General features: G+C 48.5%; 7 non-coding genes and 2 pseudogenes across 7 annotated transcripts; all 9 read left to right on the top strand.

The window, feature by feature from the left end:
* Positions 1-1,096: 1,096 nt before the first annotated feature.
* LOC141226722 (U2 spliceosomal RNA) lies at positions 1,097-1,287 on the top strand. Its single transcript, XR_012293846.1, has one exon. It is a non-coding gene; the product is annotated as a U2 spliceosomal RNA (small nuclear RNA).
* A 1,120-nt stretch (positions 1,288-2,407) lies between these two features.
* Positions 2,408-2,598, top strand: LOC141226721 (U2 spliceosomal RNA). Its single transcript, XR_012293845.1, has one exon. It is a non-coding gene; the product is annotated as a U2 spliceosomal RNA (small nuclear RNA).
* Positions 2,599-3,717: 1,119 nt separating this feature from the next.
* Positions 3,718-3,907, top strand: LOC141226070 (U2 spliceosomal RNA). The gene has a single exon (XR_012293299.1). It is a non-coding gene; the product is annotated as a U2 spliceosomal RNA (small nuclear RNA).
* A 1,121-nt stretch (positions 3,908-5,028) lies between these two features.
* Positions 5,029-5,120, top strand: LOC141226381 (U2 spliceosomal RNA; annotated as a pseudogene).
* A 787-nt stretch (positions 5,121-5,907) lies between these two features.
* LOC141226317 (U2 spliceosomal RNA) lies at positions 5,908-6,094 on the top strand. Its single transcript, XR_012293520.1, has one exon. It is a non-coding gene; the product is annotated as a U2 spliceosomal RNA (small nuclear RNA).
* Positions 6,095-7,214: 1,120 nt separating this feature from the next.
* On the top strand, positions 7,215-7,405 carry LOC141226720 (U2 spliceosomal RNA). Its single transcript, XR_012293844.1, has one exon. It is a non-coding gene; the product is annotated as a U2 spliceosomal RNA (small nuclear RNA).
* Positions 7,406-8,525: 1,120 nt separating this feature from the next.
* LOC141226719 (U2 spliceosomal RNA) lies at positions 8,526-8,716 on the top strand. The gene has a single exon (XR_012293843.1). It is a non-coding gene; the product is annotated as a U2 spliceosomal RNA (small nuclear RNA).
* A 1,121-nt stretch (positions 8,717-9,837) lies between these two features.
* Positions 9,838-10,028, top strand: LOC141226718 (U2 spliceosomal RNA). Its single transcript, XR_012293842.1, has one exon. It is a non-coding gene; the product is annotated as a U2 spliceosomal RNA (small nuclear RNA).
* A 1,118-nt stretch (positions 10,029-11,146) lies between these two features.
* LOC141226336 (U2 spliceosomal RNA) lies at positions 11,147-11,224 on the top strand (annotated as a pseudogene).
* The last annotated feature ends 3,613 nt before the right edge of the window (positions 11,225-14,837 follow it).

The raw sequence follows: 14,837 nt of genomic DNA, 5'->3' as shown, positions 1-14,837 counted from the left end.
CAGAAAGAATTGAATTCAATGCTTTTTGTTCATTTTGCTTGTTTGTCGGATTTTGGGATGGACTCTTTGGCTTTGCTTTTCTTCTCCTCATTGGATTTTTCATGTTAAAAGTTGCAGAAGCCAGATGACAAGCTCATTTTGGTTCAACTTCAGCAACTGTGCATTGCATTGCCATGTAATGTAATGTGATGCAATGCTATCTATCTAGCTCTCCCTCTATACTTCCTTTTGGATAAACAGACATATTAGGCAAGCATTTTGGAGCTTTCACCTAAATAACTACAGGTGGTGAGATAAGCTGCACAATATAATTGACCTTTCAGTATATTGTTGCACACACACCATCTATTTAGCAAATGCCCTTGTTATCAACAGCAGCCTTTTAAACTCACCTGAGCTAACAGGTATGTGAGCTGGTTACTCTGCTGCGCTTAAAATTCCTTTTTTGGTTTGCTACAATGCCTTTTCTGAAACGTTGTCTCCCTCTGCTGGAACACTGACTTCTTTCATTTAATGCCTGCAGACTATAAAAGAGAAACCAACCCAAAAAGTTTGGTTGATTAGTCTGTGGCATTCTTTTAAACTGTTGCTTATGGCGGTCTCTGTGAGCTTCTCAGTGACATTCAGCCATCCAGGTATCCCGCCTGCAGTAGACGGAATGTGGCAATGGAACGCTGGCTGCGCGTGTCATAATAGGCTCTGAGCCTTTATATACCTGCGCACAGCAGCAGCCACCTTCAGTCTGCTGCTGGACAGCCAGCAGCAGCAGCAGGAGAGGTAATTAATCAGCAACCCTCCTGCTAAGGGTAGACAGCTGCTCGTTCCACCCCCCCCCCCGCCTTAATTGGTTCTCCTCCCTTCCAACGGTGTTGAGGCGGGTGGGAACAGCCGGGGGTTGAGGGTACTGTGCTAAAAGAGGTGGAGTTATGCAGATCTAAAACGCGTGGATTGCAGCAGCAGCAAGCCGAAAAGTGCAGGCATGTGAGGGATCTAGAGGTTGACAGCATGTCTTCTTAACGGGAGTCCAGGTGGCCATCTCCACAAATGGACTTTTCAGAATCCTTGGGTGGCACCGTAGTCGGAAACAATTCTGGTCATCGCTTCTCGGCCTTTTGGCTAAGATCAAGTGTAGTATCTGTTCTTATCAGTTTAATATCTGATACGTCCCCTATCTGGGGACCATATATTAAATGGATTTTTAGAACAGGGAGATGGAAAAAGAGCTTGCTCTGTCCACTCCACGCATTGACCTGGTATTGCAGTATCTCCAGGACCGGTGCACCCCTTCTTTAATGCAGTTTCTAAAATCAGAAAGAATTGAATTCAATGCTTTTTGTTCATTTTGCTTGTTTGTCGGATTTTGGGATGGACTCTTTGGCTTTGCTTTTCTTCTCCTCATTGGATTTTTCATGTTAAAAGTTGCAGAAGCCAGATGACAAGCTCATTTTTGTTCAACTTCAGCAACTGTGCATTGCATTGCCATGTAATGTAATGTAATGCAATGCTATCTATCTAGCTGTCCCTATATACTTCCTTTTGGATAAACAGACATATTAGGCAAGCATTTTGGAGCTTTCACCTAAATAACTACAGGTGGTGAGATAAGCTGCACAATATAATTGACCTTTCAGTATATTGTTTCACACACACCATCTATTTAGCAAATGCCCTTGTTATCAACAGCAGCCTTTTAAACTCACCTGAGCTAACAGGTATGTGAGCTGGTTACTCTGCTGCGCTTAAAATTTCTTTTTTGGTTTGCTACAATGCCTTTTCTGAAACGTTGTCTCCCTCTGCTGGAACGCTGACTTCTTTCATTTAATGCCTGCAGACTATAAAAGAGAAACCAACCCAAAAAGTTTGGTTGATTAGTCTGTGGCATTCTTTTAAACTGTTGCTTATGGCGGTCTCTGTGAGCTTCTCAGTGACATTCAGCCATCCAGGTATCCCGCCTGCAGTAGACGGAATGTGGCAATGGAACGCTGGCTGCGCGTGTCATAATAGGCTCTGAGCCTTTATATACCTGCGCACAGCAGCAGCCACCTTCAGTCTGCTGCTGGACAGCCAGCAGCAGCAGCAGCAGGAGAGGTAATTAATCAGCAACCCTCCTGCTAAGGGTAGACTGCTGCTCGTTCCACCCCCCCCCCGCCTTAATTGGTTCTCCTCCCTTCCAACGGTGTTGAGGCGGGTGGGAACAGCCGGGGGTTGAGGGTACTGTGCTAAAAGAGGTGGAGTTATGCAGATCTAAAACGCGTGGATTGCAGCAGCAGCAAGCCGAAAAGTGCAGGCATGTGAGGGATCTAGAGGTTGACAGCATGTCTTCTTAACGGGAGTCCAGGTGGCCATCTCCACAAATGGACTTTTCAGAATCCTTGGGTGGCACCGTAGTCGGAAACCAATTCTGGTTATCGCTTCTCGGCCTTTTGGCTAAGATCAAGTGTAGTATCTGTTCTTATCAGTTTAATATCTGATACGTCCCCTATCTGGGGACCATATATTAAATGGATTTTTAGAACAGGGAGATGGAAAAAGAGCTTGCTCTGTCCACTCCACGCATTGACCTGGTATTGCAGTATCTCCAGGACCGGTGCACCCCTTCTTTAATGCAGTTTCTAAAATCAGAAAGAATTGAATTCAATGCTTTTTGTTCATTTTGCTTGTTTGTCGGATTTTGGGATGGACTCTTTGGCTTTGCTTTTCTTCTCCTCATTGGATTTTTCATGTTAAAAGTTGCAGAAGCCAGATGACAAGCTCATTTTGGTTCAACTTCAGCAACTGTGCATTGCATTGCCATGTAATGTAATGTAATGCAATGCTATCTATCTAGCTCTCCCTCTATACTTCCTTTTGGATAAACAGACATATTAGGCAAGCATTTTGGAGCTTTCACCTAAATAACTACAGGTGGTGAGATAAGCTGCACAATATAATTGACCTTTCAGTATATTGTTGCACACACACCATCTATTTAGCAAATGCCCTTGTTATCAACAGCAGCCTTTTAAACTCACCTGAGCTAACAGGTATGTGAGCTGGTTACTCTGCTGCGCTTAAAATTTCTTTTTTGGTTTGCTACAATGCCTTTTCTGAAACGTTGTCTCCCTCTGCTGGAACACTGACTTCTTTCATTTAATGCCTGCAGACTATAAAAGAGAAACCAACCCAAAAAGTTTGGTTGATTAGTCTGTGGCATTCTTTTAAACTGTTGCTTATGGCGGTCTCTGTGAGCTTCTCAGTGACATTCAGCCATCCAGGTATCCCGCCTGCAGTAGACGGAATGTGGCAATGGAACGCTGGCTGCGCGTGTCATAATAGGCTCTGAGCCTTTATATACCTGCGCACAGCAGCAGCCACCTTCAGTCTGCTGCTGGACAGCCAGCAGCAGCAGCAGCAGGAGAGGTAATTAATCAGCAACCCTCCTGCTAAGGGTAGACAGCTGCTCGTTCCACCCCCCCCCGCCTTAATTGGTTCTCCTCCCTTCCAACGGTGTTGAGGCGGGTGGGAACAGCCGGGGGTTGAGGGTACTGTGCTAAAAGAGGTGGAGTTATGCAGATCTAAAACGCGTGGATTGCAGCAGCAGCAAGCCGAAAAGTGCAGGCGTGTGAGGGATCTAGAGGTTGACAGCATGTCTTCTTAACGGGAGTCCAGGTGGCCATCTCCACAAATGGACTTTTCAGAATCCTTGGGTGGCACCGTAGTCGGAAACCAATTCTGGTTATCGCTTCTCGGCCTTTTGGCTAAGATCAAGTGTAGTATCTGTTCTTATCAGTTTAATATCTGATACGTCCCCTATCTGGGGACCATATATTAAATGGATTTTTAGAACAGGGAGATGGAAAAAGAGCTTGCTCTGTCCACTCCACGCATTGACCTGGTATTGCAGTATTCCAGGACCGGTGCACCCCTTCTTTAATGCAGTTTCTAAAATCAGAAAGAATTGAATTCAATGCTTTTTGTTCATTTTGCTTGTTTGTCGGATTTTGGGATGGACTCTTTGGCTTTGCTTTTCTTCTCCTCATTGGATTTTTCATGTTAAAAGTTGCAGAAGCCAGATGACAAGCTCATTTTGGTTCAACTTCAGCAACTGTGCATTGCATTGCCATGTAATGTAATGTAATGCAATGCTATCTATCTAGCTCTCCCTCTATACTTCCTTTTGGATAAACAGACATATTAGGCAAGCATTTTGGAGCTTTCACCTAAATAACTACAGGTGGTGAGATAAGCTGCACAATATAATTGACCTTTCAGTATATTGTTGCACACACACCATCTATTTAGCAAATGCCCTTGTTATCAACAGCAGCCTTTTAAACTCACCTGAGCTAACAGGTATGTGAGCTGGTTACTCTGCTGCGCTTAAAATTTCTTTTTTGGTTTGCTACAATGCCTTTTCTGAAACGTTGTCTCCCTCTGCTGAAACACTGACTTCTTTCATTTAATGCCTGCAGACTATAAAAGAGAAACCAACCCAAAAAGTTTGGTTGATTAGTCTGTGGCATTCTTTTAAACTGTTGCTTATGGCGGTCTCTGTGAGCTTCTCAGTGACATTCAGCCATCCAGGTATCCCGCCTGCAGTAGACGGAATGTGGCAATGGAACGCTGGCTGCGCGTGTCATAATAGGCTCTGAGCCTTTATATACCTGCGCACAGCAGCAGCCACCTTCAGTCTGCTGCTGGACAGCCAGCAGCAGCAGCAGCAGGAGAGGTAATTAATCAGCAACCCTCCTGCTAAGGGTAGACAGCTGCTCGTTCCACCCCCCCCCCCGCCTTAATTGGTTCTCCTCCCTTCCAACGGTGTTGAGGCGGGTGGGAACAGCCGGGGGTTGAGGGTACTGTGCTAAAAGAGGTGGAGTTATGCAGATCTAAAACGCGTGGATTGCAGCAGCAGCAAGCCGAAAAGTGCAGGCATGTGAGGGATCTAGAGGTTGACAGCATGTCTTCTTAACGGGAGTCCAGGTGGCCATCTCCACAAATGGACTTTTCAGAATCCTTGGGTGGCACCGTAGTCGGAAACCAATTCTGGTTATCGCTTCTCGGCCTTTTGGCTAAGATCAAGTGTAGTATCTTTCGAAAAGGCGGTTTTGGATGTTGGCCGCCCTAGTAGATTGATACATTATGCACACTGGGGTTTAGGCGCTTGTTAGTACGCCAGGTGGCTAATATAGTCATATGGTGGAAATCATGGCCCCCCAGGATCGACGCCATTGGGCCGGGGAAGATCGAAAGCCCGAAGTGTGAAGTGCCCCAGGAGTGGTGACCCTGGGGTGCCTTAACTCACTGGGATTGGGAACCCCACTTGAGTTTATGGCACATTTGCACAAGCACTTCAAATTTTCTTTCTTCGCACACACCCTTATTCCGGGCCTTCTGGCCTTAGGATGGGGAATTTTTCAATTCCCGGTCGAAGGTCCGGGCAGTATTATACTGTGAAACCTTCACTATTTATTTAATTTCTTTGTCACTGTGTGTCCACTTATTCACGTGTGTCACGTCCTACTAGGATTTTGTCGGGATGCGGTTCCCTTACGGGTTCCTCTCTTGGCAGGTCTAGGGGGGGAGTGTGTGGCCATCAGGTTCCGCTCCCCCCTGAACCCCCCTGGCTCTCCTCTTTCGGGAGGAGAGCGTTGTTGGCTCCCCTCTTCCGGGAGGGGAGCACAGTCTTTGGCTCCCAGTGCCTTGCTCGGGTGAGAACTCGGGCAGGTGCTGGGGGTAAGATTGGGTCGCCTCTGGCTTCGGCTGGAGGTGGCTTTTTGTCCCTGTTCCTCGCTGTGGCCTTTTGGCTCGGAGGGACGGGGAATGGTTTGGGGGACCCTTCTCCTTTTGGAGAGGGTTTCAAGAAGACCAGCATCCTAGTGCACTTTTTTTGTGGCACTTGTCACTTTTTTAAGCGCACTCGGGTTTTGTACACGATTTCGGGCTTTCAAAAAAAAAAAAAAAATCTGTTCTTATCAGTTTAATATCTGATACGTCCCCTATCTGCGGACCATATATTAAATGGATTTTTAGAACAGGGAGATGGAAAAAGAGCTTGCTCTGTCCACTCCACGCATTGACCTGGTATTGCAGTATCTCCAGGACCGGTGCACCCCTTCTTTAATGCAGTTTCTAAAATCAGAAAGAATTGAATTCAATGCTTTTTGTTCATTTTGCTTGTTTGTCGGATTTTGGGATGGACTCTTTGGCTTTGCTTTTCTTCTCCTCATTGGATTTTTCATGTTAAAAGTTGCAGAAGCCAGATGACAAGCTCATTTTGGTTCAACTTCAGCAACTGTGCATTGCATTGCCATGTAATGTAATGTAATGCAATGCTATCTATCTAGCTCTCCCTCTATACTTCCTTTTGGATAAACAGACATATTAGGCAAGCATTTTGGAGCTTTCACCTAAATAACTACAGGTGGTGAGATAAGCTGCACAATATAATTGACCTTTCAGTATATTGTTGCACACACACCATCTATTTAGCAAATGCCCTTGTTATCAACAGCAGCCTTTTAAACTCACCTGAGCTAACAGGTATGTGAGCTGGTTACTCTGCTGCGCTTAAAATTTCTTTTTTGGTTTGCTACAATGCCTTTTCTGAAACGTTGTCTCCCTCTGCTGGAACACTGACTTCTTTCATTTAATGCCTGCAGACTATAAAAGAGAAACCAACCCAAAAAGTTTGGTTGATTAGTCTGTGGCATTCTTTTAAACTGTTGCTTATGGCGGTCTCTGTGAGCTTCTCAGTGACATTCAGCCATCCAGGTATCCCGCCTGCAGTAGACGGAATGTGGCAATGGAACGCTGGCTGCGCGTGTCATAATAGGCTCCGAGCCTTTATATACCTGCGCACAGCAGCAGCCACCTTCAGTCTGCTGCTGGACAGCCAGCAGCAGCAGCAGCAGGAGAGGTAATAAATCAGCAACCCTCCTGCTAAGGGTAGACAGCTGCTCGTTCCACCCCCCCCCCGCCTTAATTGGTTCTCCTCCCTTCCAACGGTGTTGAGGCGGGTGGGAACAGCCGGGGGTTGAGGGTACTGTGCTAAAAGAGGTGGAGTTATGCAGATCTAAAACGCGTGGATTGCAGCAGCAGCAAGCCGAAAAGTGCAGGCATGTGAGGGATCTAGAGGTTGACAGCATGTCTTCTTAACGGGAGTCCAGGTGGCCATCTCCACAAATGGACTTTTCAGAATCCTTGGGTGGCACCGTAGTCGGAAACCAATTCTGGTTATCGCTTCTCGGCCTTTTGGCTAAGATCAAGTGTAGTATCTGTTCTTATCAGTTTAATATCTGATACGTCCCCTATCTGGGGACCATATATTAAATGGATTTTTAGAACAGGGAGATGGAAAAAGAGCTTGCTCTGTCCACTCCACGCATTGACCTGGTATTGCAGTATCTCCAGGACCGGTGCACCCCTTCTTTAATGCAGTTTCTAAAATCAGAAAGAATTGAATTCAATGCTTTTTGTTCATTTTGCTTGTTTGTCGGATTTTGGGATGGACTCTTTGGCTTTGCTTTTCTTCTCCTCATTGGATTTTTCATGTTAAAAGTTGCAGAAGCCAGATGACAAGCTCATTTTGGTTCAACTTCAGCAACTGTGCATTGCATTGCCATGTAATGTAATGTAATGCAATGCTATCTATCTAGCTCTCCCTCTATACTTCCTTTTGGATAAACAGACATATTAGGCAAGCATTTTGGAGCTTTCACCTAAATAACTACAGGTGGTGAGATAAGCTGCACAATATAATTGACCTTTCAGTATATTGTTGCACACACACCATCTATTTAGCAAATGCCCTTGTTATCAACAGCAGCCTTTTAAACTCACCTGAGCTAACAGGTATGTGAGCTGGTTACTCTGCTGCGCTTAAAATTTCTTTTTTGGTTTGCTACAATGCCTTTTCTGAAACGTTGTCTCCCTCTGCTGGAACACTGACTTCTTTCATTTAATGCCTGCAGACTATAAAAGAGAAACCAACCCAAAAAGTTTGGTTGATTAGTCTGTGGCATTCTTTTAAACTGTTGCTTATGGCGGTCTCTGTGAGCTTCTCAGTGACATTCAGCCATCCAGGTATCCCGCCTGCAGTAGACGGAATGTGGCAATGGAACGCTGGCTGCGCGTGTCATAATAGGCTCTGAGCCTTTATATACCTGCGCACAGCAGCAGCCACCTTCAGTCTGCTGCTGGACAGCCAGCAGCAGCAGCAGCAGGAGAGGTAATTAATCAGCAACCCTCCTGCTAAGGGTAGACAGCTGCTCGTTCCACCCCCCCCCCGCCTTAATTGGTTCTCCTCCCTTCCAACGGTGTTGAGGCGGGTGGGAACAGCCGGGGGTTGAGGGTACTGTGCTAAAAGAGGTGGAGTTATGCAGATCTAAAACGCGTGGATTGCAGCAGCAGCAAGCCGAAAAGTGCAGGCATGTGAGGGATCTAGAGGTTGACAGCATGTCTTCTTAACGGGAGTCCAGGTGGCCATCTCCACAAATGGACTTTTCAGAATCCTTGGGTGGCACCGTAGTCGGAAACCAATTCTGGTTATCGCTTCTCGGCCTTTTGGCTAAGATCAAGTGTAGTATCTGTTCTTATCAGTTTAATATCTGATACGTCCCCTATCTGGGGACCATATATTAAATGGATTTTTAGAACAGGGAGATGGAAAAAGAGCTTGCTCTGTCCACTCCACGCATTGACCTGGTATTGCAGTATCTCCAGGACCGGTGCACCCCTTCTTTAATGCAGTTTCTAAAATCAGAAAGAATTGAATTCAATGCTTTTTGTTCATTTTGCTTGTTTGTCGGATTTTGGGATGGACTCTTTGGCTTTGCTTTTCTTCTCCTCATTGGATTTTTCATGTTAAAAGTTGCAGAAGCCAGATGACAAGCTCATTTTGGTTCAACTTCAGCAACTGTGCATTGCATTGCCATGTAATGTAATGTAATGCAATGCTATCTATCTAGCTCTCCCTCTATACTTCCTTTTGGATAAACAGACATATTAGGCAAGCATTTTGGAGCTTTCACCTAAATAACTACAGGTGGTGAGATAAGCTGCACAATATAATTGACCTTTCAGTATATTGTTGCACACACACCATCTATTTAGCAAATGCCCTTGTTATCAACAGCAGCCTTTTAAACTCACCTGAGCTAACAGGTATGTGAGCTGGTTACTCTGCTGCGCTTAAAATTTCTTTTTTGGTTTGCTACAATGCCTTTTCTGAAACGTTGTCTCCCTCTGCTGGAACACTGACTTCTTTCATTTAATGCCTGCAGACTATAAAAGAGAAACCAACCCAAAAAGTTTGGTTGATTAGTCTGTGGCATTCTTTTAAACTGTTGCTTATGGCGGTCTCTGTGAGCTTCTCAGTGACATTCAGCCATCCAGGTATCCCACCTGCAGTAGACGGAATGTGGCAATGGAACGCTGGCTGCGCGTGTCATAATAGGCTCTGAGCCTTTATATACCTGCGCACAGCAGCAGCCACCTTCAGTCTGCTGCTGGACAGCCAGCAGCAGCAGCAGCAGGAGAGGTAATTAATCAGCAACCCTCCTGCTAAGGGTAGACAGCTGCACGTTCCACCCCCCCCCCCGCCTTAATTGGTTCTCCTCCCTTCCAACGGTGTTGAGGCGGGTGGGAACAGCCGGGGGTTGAGGGTACTGTGCTAAAAGAGGTGGAGTTATGCAGATCTAAAACGCGTGGATTGCAGCAGCAGCAAGCCGAAAAGTGCAGGCATGTGAGGGATCTAGAGGTTGACAGCATGTCTTCTTAACGGGAGTCCAGGTGGCCATCTCCACAAATGGACTTTTCAGAATCCTTGGGTGGCACCGTAGTCGGAAACCAATTCTGGTTATCGCTTCTCGGCCTTTTGGCTAAGATCAAGTGTAGTATCTGTTCTTATCAGTTTAATATCTGATACGTCCCCTATCTGGGGACCATATATTAAATGGATTTTTAGAACAGGGAGATGGAAAAAGAGCTTGCTCTGTCCACTCCACGCATTGACCTGGTATTGCAGTATCTCCAGGACCGGTGCACCCCTTCTTTAATGCAGTTTCTAAAATCAGAAAGAATTGAATTCAATGCTTTTTGTTCATTTTGCTGGTTTGTCGGATTTTGGGATGGACTCTTTGGCTTTGCTTTTCTTCTCCTCATTGGATTTTTCATGTTAAAAGTTGCAGAAGCCAGATGACAAGCTCATTTTGGTTCAACTTCTGCAACTGTGCGTTGCATTGCCATGTAATGTAATGTAATGCAATGCTATCTATCTAGCTCTCCCTCTATACTTCCTTTTGGATAAACAGACATATTAGGCAAGCATTTTGGAGCTTTCACCTAAATAACTACAGGTGGTGAGATAAGCTGCACAATATAATTGACCTTTCAGTATATTGTTGCACACACACCATCTATTTAGCAAATGCCCTTGTTATCAACAGCAGCCTTTTAAACTCACCTGAGCTAACAGGTATGTGAGCTGGTTACTCTGCTGCACTTAAAATTTCTTTTTTGGTTTGCTACAATGCCTTTTCTGAAACGTTGTCTCCCTCTGCTGGAACACTGACTTCTTTCATTTAATGCCTGCAGACTATAAAAGAGAAACCAACCCAAAAAGTTTGGTTGATTAGTCTGTGGCATTCTTTTAAACTGTTGCTTATGGCGGTCTCTGTGAGCTTCTCAGTGACATTCAGCCATCCAGGTATCCCGCCTGCAGTAGACGGAATGTGGCAATGGAACGCTGGCTGCGCGTGTCATAATAGGCTCTGAGCCTTTATATACCTGCGCACAGCAGCAGCCACCTTCAGTCTGCTGCTGGACAGCCAGCAGCAGCAGCAGCAGGAGAGGTAATTAATCAGCAACCCTCCTGCTAAGGGTAGACAGCTGCTCGTTCCACCCCCCCCGCCTTAATTGGTTCTCCTCCCTTCCAACGGTGTTGAGGCGGGTGGGAACAGCCGGGGGTTGAGTGTACTGTGCTAAAAGAGGTGGAGTTATGCAGATCTAAAACGCGTGGATTGCAGCAGCAGCAAGCCGAAAAGTGCAGGCATGTGAGGGATCTAGAGGTTGACAGCATGTCTTCTTAACGGGAGTCCAGGTGGCCATCTCCACAAATGGACTTTTCAGAATCCTTGGGTGGCACCGTAGTCGGAAACCAATTCTGGTTATCGCTTCTCGGCCTTTTGGCTAAGATCAAGTGTAGTATCTGTTCTTTTAAGAACACAAGAGCTACGATCTACACTTGACGAGAGCGATCGAACTCGGAAGGAGAAGAGCTTCGGAGCCCAGCTGACATCGGAGAAGGAAGGCGGATATCGGTGGGAGGAAGAAGCTCTAAAGAATCCAGAAGAAGACGAAGACTCGGAGAAGAATCGGGCTGTCCTGTGGAATCTTCGAGGAAGAAAATCATCGAGACAAAGACCTTTCGGGGAATTTGTCCAGAACACGACGGGAGAAGAATCTGCATAGCTCCACCCATTCCGGGAAGAGTTCCAGATCCAGCTCCAAGAAGTAACTGCAGGAGGAAAGCCATGGCAAGCGCTGCGAGGAAGGCTGAAAAGAAGAGCCTGGAGCAGGGGACAGCCAGGAGGGCCCAGCCAGGAGCCGATTCTGACCCCAAGGACTCTGCCTCCACGACTGGCCAGCAGAAGGGACCCCAGAAGCCCCGCCACGAAGCTCCAGCCCTGGAGCCATGGATGCGGCAGACGGTGGCCCTGAAGCTGAAGGAAGTGGATGGGAGGGTGCCGGACATGTCCTCGGACGTGTTCTGCCAGAAGATGCTGCTGGATCGAGGCTTCTCCAGGTCGGACACCCTCAGCATCCAGACCTTCTTGACGGGGATCTTCTTCGTCACCTTCGCCACTGTGAACACCTGCAGGAGGTTCTGGGAAATGGTAAGCGCAAAAGGACCGGATAATTCTTTCTCTGCCTTTACAGGTAGCTGCCCTATCCAGAGGGACGAAAGGAGGATCACGGTCTCCATGCGCAACCCGCACACCCCAGGCCAAGACATCTGTACCTTCCTGAGACGCTTCTGTTTGGTTGTGAAGGAACCCTCTCACATCCTGAATGGACTCGGCTTCTGGACAGGTAAGTGGTCGGTGACCGTTAGACTTCACAGGGACCTGGCGTACTCAGACGGACTTCGGCACCTGCCCCCGACATTCTCCCTGGGCAACTCCTACGGCCTCATCTATTACCCGGACATGCCGCGGAACTGCAGGAGATGCGGCAAGAACGGCCACGAGATGAAGGACTGCAAGGAGGATGCCTGCAGGATTTGTCGAGTGACGGGACACAGCTCGAAGGACTGCCCGAAGAAGACGTCCTGCAACCTGTGTGGGCTGGCGGCTCATCTATACAAGGATTGCCCCAAGCGTGAGAGATCCTGGGCATCGGTGGTTGCGACGACCCCAGCTCCGGAGGACAAGGCCCCGACGACCAGGCCTGTGAAGGTCAAGGACGCGACGACCAAGGCCCCAGCGGCCAAGGCCGAGATGACCAAGGCCAAAGCGGTCAAGGAGTCGGTGGCCAAAGCCCCAGCGACGGTCCCAACAGCTCCGAAGCAGAAGAAAAAGTCAAAGGAGGGTAAGAGTTCTGTCACCCCTCTCTCGATCCCTCCCCCTGCCACCCCCGTCCAATCCCCCCCCACCCCGGCCACCCCTGCTGAGGATTCCACTTCCTCTTCCTCCTTCCCCTACTCCTCAGCAGGTGTCCTTTCCCCTGCCCCGGCAGCCACTCTCCCTCCCCAGACCATGGTAGCGGTGGAATTAACCTTTCCTCCACCCGCCGCTATCTATTCCGAGGAGGATTTTCCCCTTCTTGTCTCCCCAGTTCCAACCCGGGGAAAGAGGAAGGTGGAGGACAGCCCTGCTACTGAATCCTCCAAAAAGAAGATTCTGGATTTCGTAGGCGAAAAGGAGGATACCCTCCCTGAGCCAGAAGAGATGGAGCACATGGTTGAGACCCTGGTGGCCGAGCCAGAAGAGGAGGAACTGGTGGTCGCCGAGATCGAGGCCGCGCTGCTTGACCAGATGGAGGAAGAGGGCCTGCTGGTGATCCCGTCACCAGCAGTTAACACCGACGAGGGACCACCCGACCGGAGTGGTAACTAAGGTGTATTGCCTGCGCTAACTTTTTCTTTTTTCCCTACATGATGGCTAATATTAACTTATTTTCCATTAATGTCAGGAGCATCAAGGACAAGTTCAGACGTCAGACTATTTATGCCTTCCTTACTTCCCAGTTGTGTGATGTTTATATGTTGCAGGAATGTTCCCTTCCCTCCTCTAGGTCCTTCAAACATCTGGCCAGGGAGTGGTCCCACGGTCCATCCTACTGGTCCGGTGGGGGTGACTGCAAGTCTGCGGGGGTCGCAATTCTGATCAGGGGGGGCGCATTCACGCTTGAGTCCGTCCAGGAGCTCATCTGCGGCAGGGCTCTTGTTGTAGATGGCAACTGGGCAGGAGAACCTGTCAGGTTCATCAACGTGTATGCGTCCCCACTGAAGAATGAGCGTTTGGAGCTTTTCCAGACCCTGCGGCTTCAGCTTGCCACCACCAGGACCTTAGTGATGGCCGGGGATTTCAACTGCCCCATCGAGGAGGATGGTCGTAGTTCTGGCACATCTGCCAAGTTGGACATCACGTCCAAGCTGCTCATCGAGATGGTAACCGAGGCCTCTCTTCAGGACGTGGTGGGCTCCATGGGGAGAGGCACCACGAACTATTCGTGGAGCCGACCCGATGGCTCACTCCGCTCCAGGATTGACTTTGTGTTCACCTCTCGGGCAGTCAGGCAGAGTAGGCACTCGATGGTCCCCTGCTTCTTCTCCGACCACAGAGCCATTCACTTACAAGGTGTCCTCGGCGACGGTTTTCCGTCCGGCCCCGGCTCCTGGAAGCTGAATTGTGCTCTGCTGGCTCAGGATGAAGTCGTGGAGGAGCTGAGAGCAGCCTACGCAATGTGGCAGTCCTACAAGGGTAGCTTCCAAACAGTCTCTGATTGGTGGGAATATGTTAAACTTGAGTTTCGCTGTTTCTTTCAGGCCAAGGGTCGACAACAGGCGTGTGAGAAGAGGAGGGACTTCAGAGGGCTGCAGCGCGAGCTGCGGTCGCTGCAGGACCTTCTTCACTGCGGCTGGGACGTGAGGGAGGAGCTGGAGGAGACCAAGAAGAGCCTGAAAAGGCACTTTGAGGAGGAGTCCAAGCGAATCGTCTTCCGTTCCAAAGTGGAGAATCTGGAGAAGGGTGAGAAATGTAACTCATTCTTTTTCAGGAAACTTCATGCCGGTCACACGCCCCTGAACGAGCTGCGAGACGAGAGCGGAAACATGCGACGTGGGAAGGAGGACGTGATGAGGGTCGTCAGCGACTTCTACAGCGAACTCTACTCCCACAAGACTACCGACCCCGACGCTGCTGATAAGTTCCTGTCAGGTATCACTAACCATCTTGATCCTGCAGGCACGGCAGCCTTGGACAAACCTCTGATGGTGGGCGAATTGCTCTCTGCCGCTAAATCCTTTAGGACCGGCAGGACCCCGGGCAGTGATGGTCTTCCAGCGGAGCTCTATGTAGCGCTGGGAGACCTCATCTGTCCGGACCTGTTGGACCTGTACGAGGAGATGGTGGTGGAGGGTAGAATGCCTCCATCTTTGAGGGAAGGAATGGTCACGATCCTGTAGAAGCGGAAGGGAGAGAGGTGCGACCTGAGGAATTGGCGTCCCATCACTCTGCTCAACGTGGACTACAAGATCCTGGCCAAGACGATGGCGACACGACTTAAGACGGTCATCGGACGGATCATCCACCCGGACCAGACCTGCGGCATCCCTGGACGTCGCATCGCAGACAGCC

The sequence above is a fragment of the Phyllobates terribilis genome, unplaced genomic scaffold (genome assembly GCF_046119375.1).
Source record: "Phyllobates terribilis strain yellow unplaced genomic scaffold, ASM4611937v1 Scaffold_414__1_contigs__length_1644244, whole genome shotgun sequence".
Lineage (NCBI taxonomy): Eukaryota > Metazoa > Chordata > Amphibia > Anura > Dendrobatidae > Phyllobates > Phyllobates terribilis.
This window is presented reverse-complemented; position numbering and strand designations above follow the sequence as displayed.